Below are 8315 nucleotides of genomic sequence, written 5' to 3'. Positions count from 1 at the left end.
CATTCACTTCTTACCAAGGTTTCATCGATTCATAATCTCAATATTTATGAGCTTTGTGTACATACTTGTACCCTTTCAACATTATCATACCTTGTCATCTCTTTGACATAATCTTTGGATTACCTATTGAACCACTTGGAATACTAAAAGATACTCGGGAATTCTCATACATATAGTAAGATGCCAATGCCATATTCCAAATATGGTCTTACATGGGATCCTAGAACGATGCCAATGCCATGTCCCAGACATGGTCTTACATGGGATCACAGATCGAAGCGATAGCCTAGCTATGGTCTTACACGATGGCTCATATCGATGCCATGTCCCAGACATGGTCTTATACAAAATCATATATTGATGCCAATGCCATATCCCAGATATGGTCTTACATGGGATCACAGATCGATGCTAATGCCATGTCCCAGACATGGTCTTACATGGGATCACACATAACCCTAATGTCATGACATTTGTATCCTAACTATTCCTAAGGTTCAATTAGGATTTCGAGGTATCAATTCTTTGTCGAATCATCATCGAGTCATCATTAATCAAATCCATAGAGATGTTTCATGCAATATCAAACATCAAATACATAATAACATGATGTTGAATTATTTACACACGAACTTACCTCGATACCAAAATATGGCTAACTATTTGATTTAGTCCACAACCTTGTTCTTTCCTCGGTTTAGGTCCAAACTATATATTTCTTAATCTATAATAGAAAATTTCACTTATTTAATTATCAAATTGTTCAAACAGTCCATAAATCATATTTTGGTAAAATTATAATTTTGCCCCTAAACTTTTACATATTTACAAATTAGTCCCTAGTCTCGTAAAATAAAATGTACTCATTTTATTTGTTACCCAAACCTAGCTGAACCTATATCATACTTATAACAGCCCACATTTTCTTTCAATCAGATTTTTACAGCCTATTTTACAACTTTTACAAAAAGGTCCTTTTTAGGTGTTTTCATGAAAAATCACTTTGTAAAAGATGTTTACCACACATCAAACTTTCATATTCCTCTATTAAACCTCAAAATACATGCATGTCACACATGGGTAAGTTTTTGAACATGAACCTTAGCTCAAAATAATGGTAGAAATAGCTAGATCGATTGATAACAACTTTAAAAAGCAAAGAACATTAAAAACGGGGCTTGGATGCACTTACTATCAAGCTTGGAAGTTGAACAAAACCCTAGCTATGGCTCCTTCAGGTTTTCAGCCAAGTTAGGAGAAGATGGACAAGATTTTTGACTTATTTTCCCTTTTCATTCTTTTATTAACCAAATGACCAAAATGCCCTTAAGGCCTTTCTTTCAATTTTTTTCTATTCATGCCCATTTTTGTCCATAAAAATAGAAATTGGGAAAATTTATATTTAAGGACCCTTAATTAATAATCCAAAGCTATTTCATACTTAAAGCTTTTAAAATCTTATATTTTGCAACATTTGCAATTTAGTCCTAAAAGTTAAATTGGACACTTATTCACAAAACTTCTTCATGAAATTTCCACACAAGCATGCTATCATATCATAGACCTTATAATAATCATAAAATAATTATATTTACTTCAGATTTGTGGTTTGGAAACTACTGTTCCGACTGGGCCAAAAATTGGGATGTTACAGCCTTTACTCTTAGCTTTAGAAGATTCACCACCCTCTTTAACTAATAACCATGTAACACACAAGATTTCCCACAAAAAAATAAAAAAATAAGAGTTGATAGGATGTAAAAATACATACTTTAAATAAATAAACGAATAAAATATGAGAAGATGGGTAGAGACTTCCTCATATTCAAACCCTTCCAAACACCCAAAAACCTCAACCTTCATCCTTAATGAACATAGATATTTTTTTTTCTTCCATGGGACTTTTTAAAAAAAAAAATAGATCAAGACTTTTTCTTCCATGGGACTTTTTAAAAAAATAGATCAAGACCCTTACCTTCTTTGAGAATTGGAAGATGAAAAAAAATGGTGAGAACTCACTCAAATCTCTCTCCCTCTACATGACTTACTAAGGAAAAATAGATGGAGAAAAGAATAAAAAATGAAGAAATGTAAAATAAATAAAAAAACAATAGGTTGATTATAATATAGGGAAAAATAGGGACAAATCCACTTTATCTCACCAACCTATCTTTTCTCATTAAGTGGGAGAAGATTTTTATTCAAAAATGGTAAAATCACCATATTAGCCATCCATCTTCCCCCTACTTCACACAAGCTTCCCAACATCATTAATTTCTTATAAAAAGGTCTAAAATTCACCCAAATTAATTCCAACAAAACCCAATTCCAAAATAAATTTATCCATTGCCAACCCAGGTCAACACTTGAACGTTGACTCGATAATTTGGGGCTGTTACACATAGTCTAGGCAAGTTCATCAAATTATTAAATACATTTATATGTTTATAAATTATGTTGTTTTCTAATTGTTTAAATTGAGTTATGATCGAATATTTAGTAATGAAATTTAATTATGATTTGTATATGATTAAGTATAAAGTAAAAATGTACTATTCAGAAAATGAGAAATGGTTGTGAAATGTGAATGATATTATCTCGGAATGGATGGAATAAATATATGGTATGTGTACTGATATTATGGAAGTGCCTATGATTTTATTAATGTAATTAATTCGGTTTAGATGTCCATTTGAATGCAGTAACCGATTAGGATACAATTGGCATGCCAATAGGGTTAGAACGTGAGCTTGTACGGGATTGCACTTTGGTGTCTTTGTTTGCACTTTGGTGCCTCTGTTTGCACATTTCTTCCTCTATCTGCATTTTGATGCCTCTGTTACACATCTTCGATACCTCTGGTGTAGTGTAGTTACTTGAGTATCCGAGTCAAGTTACTATAGTTCATCGGGCTATGTATTAATTGACTTAAAACTTATTTATTTGCTCAATCTATGTGATAAATGGAACTATAAAATGCTTGTGTATAAATGTTGATAAGTACATTGAGCTATGGTAATTGATAGAATTTGATTAGTTCTTTTGTAAAGTATCATTTATGTTATATATAATTATATACTAATACAATGTGATTTTGCATTTGGTTATCAGGAATTAGACATTTATCCTTTTGATTATCTACTTTGTTAAGGTAAGTTGATATTGAATTCATGAAATTTGGTGGTGATATATTTAGATGAATATGGAGATGTTAAGTGGCGAAATTGAATAATTAATGGTTATGTGTTTAAAAGTTGTTTGTAACAATATTGAAACGAAGGGAAAGTTTATAGTTATATGCATGAAACACATGCTCTGTAAATGCAATATTAGTGACAGAGTTATGTATTTAATATCAAAGAGTGATTTGTTTTGATTTAAACTATCATGGTTTATGAATTGCTCAATTGAATGCGATATTAGTGACAGAGTTATGTATTTAAATATCAAAGAGTGATTTGTTTTGATTTGAACTATCATGGTTTATAAATTGCTCAATTGAAAGTTTTAGTACTAACAATATATAAATTTTGAAAATGATTGTCAAGTTTAGAAATTTAATGCTATTTTAGTATTCATTTATAGATGGAGGTAAGTTGAATTGAATCTTGAGCTATGAACTTACTAAGCTTCTTAAGCTTACCTAGTTTGTTTCTGTAGTTAACGTTTTTGTGAAATTGATCGAGCGGATCAACTTCAGAGCTCACACTATCCAAACTCTTTCGGTAGCTATTATTATGAGTTGTTATAATTTGTGACATATATATAGGGTTTGATGTTATTAAAATTAGTGTCTTGGTTGAAGTTTGTATTGAACCGTATATAGTAATGAATATATGAGTTGTGCCTCATATTAATTCTTTTTGATATAGCTTATTTAATTATTTATTTGATAGGGTTTGTTTTGGTTCTAGTAATTCTTATGGAGATTAAAAATATGGAATGGTCAATTTGGTGGGTAACTTAAGGTAATGGAAATGTTTGAACTATATTAGGTTAAGTTAATTCTTAATTTCATATATAATGTAGTAATGCTTTGAAATGGTAATTTTGTTGTGAATAACCATATCTTTGGTCAATTTTGGTTGATGGTTTTAAGAAAGAATGATTAACTATTAATGAAGGTTCTTTCTTAGTTATGTTACTAAATGTGGTGCCAATGAGGGCACATTGGTTTGGTTTATAAGTGTTGTGTTTTGACATGTTTTAGATTTATTTATATGTGATTTTGAGTGGTCAAACATGTTGGTAAATGGTTTGGCTTGGTGTCTAAGAAAGGGATGAAAGTTTGGCTTGAAAATGAAGTCATTTAGTTGCACACGGCTTGGGACACAGGTTGTCACACGGCCGTGTGCCATACATAGTCTCACCATATGGTCGTGTATTAAATGATTTTTGGTACAAGTTTCACACGGTCTGGCATACGGCCTGCGACATGATCGTGTGACCCAAGTTAATAAGCAGCATAGGCGGACACACGGGCTGGGACACAGTTGTGTATCCATACTTCGAAAGCTCACCCGATTTGGGCTATGTCATACGGCTTGACCACACGGCCATGTGACCCCTGTTTCTTAAATTTTCAAGTTTTCCAAAATTTTCTGCTTTGTTTCAAATTGATCCTTAAATGTGTCTAAGCTATTTTTAGGCCCCGTAGGCTAGGTTTGAGGCCCGTAAGAGTATTTTACCATCATTAAATTGAGGTATTACATGTTGATATTAAGTTGCATAATTGTTTCAGTTTTGGAGTTAAATGTTCTATTTTGTACAGTAATACTATGTAACCCTAAACTAATGACGGAGACGAGTTAGAAATGTTACAACTATTGATTATTATTAAGTAAAATTGTATAATTAAAGTTCATTTATAGATTTAAAAAGTAATTAGAGCTTTTTAGTGAAGAGTGGACGGTTGTATGTGTAAATAGGTGAAAAACTAGTTTAATATAATATTGATTTAATAATAAAATAAGTAAGAGATAATGAAACCAAAAGAAGACATCATCTTCATTAGTTCATAGCACCGAAAGTTGAAGTGAAAAATCCATTGAAAGAGCTTGAGGTTCGGCCAAACAAAAATTTTCATAGAATGGCATGTATATAACATGACATGTATATATATTCTTTTACTATTTAAAATTTTTATAGTATTCGAATTAATAATCAAATTTATTATTCTTTATCAATTCAAATTAATTTAAATTTGAAATACCCCTTATGTGATTCGATAATAAATTGGAATAAGATATGCCAAATTCTAAAGACACTTCACAACTTTTCATATTACAAAATCATTTAAAATTTTTTTTAAAAAGGTATAATATGTTTACCTTTGTACTATTTTAATATATGAATTTTTTTTCTTTATATTAACGAAATTCATTTCTATACTCATGTAATAAATTACTAATATAAAAGGAAGAAACATAATTTTTTAATGTTTAAAACTATAATAATATTCTAGACTAAATTTTTAATTAATTTAGATATTGAATAATACACCTTATCAATACGCGCTATAAAAATAGTTACTTAACTTCTGTCTAGACTGGAGGTGGGGAAAATATCCCTTATTTACAAATAGTTACTTAGGCTTAGGCTTTGTTTGGATGGGCGGTGTGTTTACCTCCAGTGAGGTTAAAAATAGCGGTGGCGGTGAGGTTAGTTACTGCAACGGTGAGATTAGATATTGTAGCAGTGAGATTAGAAACAATGGTAGAGTGTGTGTTTGGATTCAAAGTAGCTGTAGCGGCGAGACGAGAATAAAAATTACTATTAAGGACATCAGATTAGAATTGATATATAATAGAAGTTTTTTAAATTATTTTACTTTTTTAAAATTATTAAAATATGTGAATTTATAAATTCATTTAATAAAATATTAAAATGTATCTTCCAATATTTTATTATAAATATTTTAAAGAATTATATAATTAATTTAAATTATTTATTAGATAAATGATAATTTTTTTAAATTTTTTATAGTTAAATATTCTTTTATAACAATGATAAATATTATTTTCACAAATAGTAACATTATACTTGGATCAAATTTTGAAATATCTAAACCGATGATTTTTAATTAAAAAAATATAGTAACATAAAGAAATTAGTTTAACTTTGAAGGATAAAATGGTAAAATAATAAATAAAGGTATGTGTATTTTTGTCTGTTAAAAATACCCACTGCCCCAATGCCCTTAATTGCTGCTAAAACCTCCAGCCCCTTTTCAGCACATCAGTGAGGTTGAAATGAATTTTCACTCAACTGCAATGCTGAACCAAACAGCACAGCAGTGAGATTGGTAGCATATATCTACCCCAACTGCACCTCACTGGCCCTAAAAGCCAAACCAAAGGAGGCTTTAGTTTGGATGGATGGTGTGTTTACTTCCGGTGAGATTAAAAACAGAGGTGACGATGAGATTAGTTACTGTAGCGGTGAGATTGGATACTATAGCGGTGAGATTAGAAACAATGATGTGGTGTGTATTTGGATTTAAACGCAGCAGTAGCGTTGAGGTGAGAATATAAAATGACTATTAAAGACATTAGATTAGTAATAACAATGTATTTATGTTATATTATTTAATATAAAACATAAATTAAAATTATATTTTTTATAAAATGATAATTAAAATATTAAAATCATATACAATAAAATTTAAATATTTTTAAATTATATTCATAATAAAATATCAAAATATTTTACAAATTATATTTAAATCAAATAATCAAATATAAATTAAATTGTATTTATACTAAATTTATAAATAAAAATTATATATTTATTGAAAATTAAATTATATTAAATAATAACATATTAAACTTATGTTATGTGTATTAAATAAAATAAATAATAAAGAAATAGTTGGAGGGGTAAAATAATAATTACCCTTATTTTTGGACTTCCAAATCAGTTCACTGGACCTTTTAACTCCAGCAAATATTTTGAGTTACAGTGAGGTGAGAAATGCTCACTGGTGTGCTTGCCAAACACCACAATTAGAGCTGCATTTTAGTTCAATTTTTTTTTTATTTTTTAAATTTCACCATACTAGAGCTTGCTGATGATCCAAAGGTGCCCTTAATTTACATAAACTTTATAAGTTAGAGTAGGAAAAAAAGAAGTTTAAGTATCCCTTATTTTCTCTTGAAGTTAAATTTTTAAAAATTAAAAATTTGAAAAATATGAAAGAATTAGGGAAAATTACCAATAAAAGCCCCTTTTTTTAAATTTACTGAAATGGGCCAGATCAGAAATTATTTACCGGAATGGGCCGATTTTTACAAAACGCGTCCACGTCAGCGTGTTGTTAGGGGAAAAAGTAGGAAAACGCTTCCTCAAGGAAGCGCTTTGCCTACGTGGACAGAAAACGCTTCCTTGACGGCGCGTTTTCTATCCACGTAGGAAAAGCGCTTCCTTAAGGAAGCCTTTTCCCCGTGTTTGAACAGTAGCAACGGCTACTTTTTTGACCGTTGGTAACCCCCCCAACGGTCCAAAAAAAACTATAAAACCCCCCACCCCTTTCATTTTTTTCACACTTAAATCCTTTCAATATTCAATCTTTCAATATTCTCTCAAATTTCTCTCAAATTTCTCTTAAATTCCTCTAAAAAATCTCGTTAATTTTTTCAAAAAAGCTCTAATTTTATTTTTTCTAAATTTATTTTTTAAAATAAAAAATTTGATCGAGTTAGTAATGGCCGGAGAATTAATTCGCTTCGATGATAAACACATATCCGTCGAACAAATGCAAATGGTAAGTTTTAAATTTAATATTTAAATATTATTTAAGATTTCTGTCATTTATGCAAATTTAAATAATTTGTATTTTATTATTTCTTATAAAAGTCTGTAGATCGGATATTACAATGCTATATCTATAACATGACTGGTCCTCCATCACCGTTGATAGAGGATTACCTACGGGAAGCGGGTTTTTGGCACGTGGCGATGATAGGCCGGGGGTGCAAGTTGAACCCGAAACTTATTAGTGCATTGATAGAAAGGTGGAGACCCGAGACGCACACATTTCATCTTCCATGTGGAGACTGCACTATAACTTTGGAAGACATGCATTTGCAATTAGGATTGCCGGTGGACGGGGATGCAGTCACTGGGTCCGTTCATTCTGCTGATTAGGGAGCGGTATGCTACGAGCTTTTGGGTGCTATTCCGAATAATATTAACGGAGGTCGGATTGAGATGGACTGGTTACGAGACATATTTTCGGAGCCGGATGATGATTCTACTGAACTAGAAAAAATTTGATATGCTCGAGCATACATTCTTCAGATAATTGGAGGTTATCT

Source organism: Gossypium hirsutum, chromosome A13 (genome assembly GCF_007990345.1).
Source record: "Gossypium hirsutum isolate 1008001.06 chromosome A13, Gossypium_hirsutum_v2.1, whole genome shotgun sequence".
NCBI classification, from domain to species: Eukaryota; Viridiplantae; Streptophyta; class Magnoliopsida; order Malvales; family Malvaceae; genus Gossypium; species Gossypium hirsutum.
The sequence above is the reverse complement of the archived record's forward strand: the minus strand, read 5'-3'. Positions refer to the sequence as shown.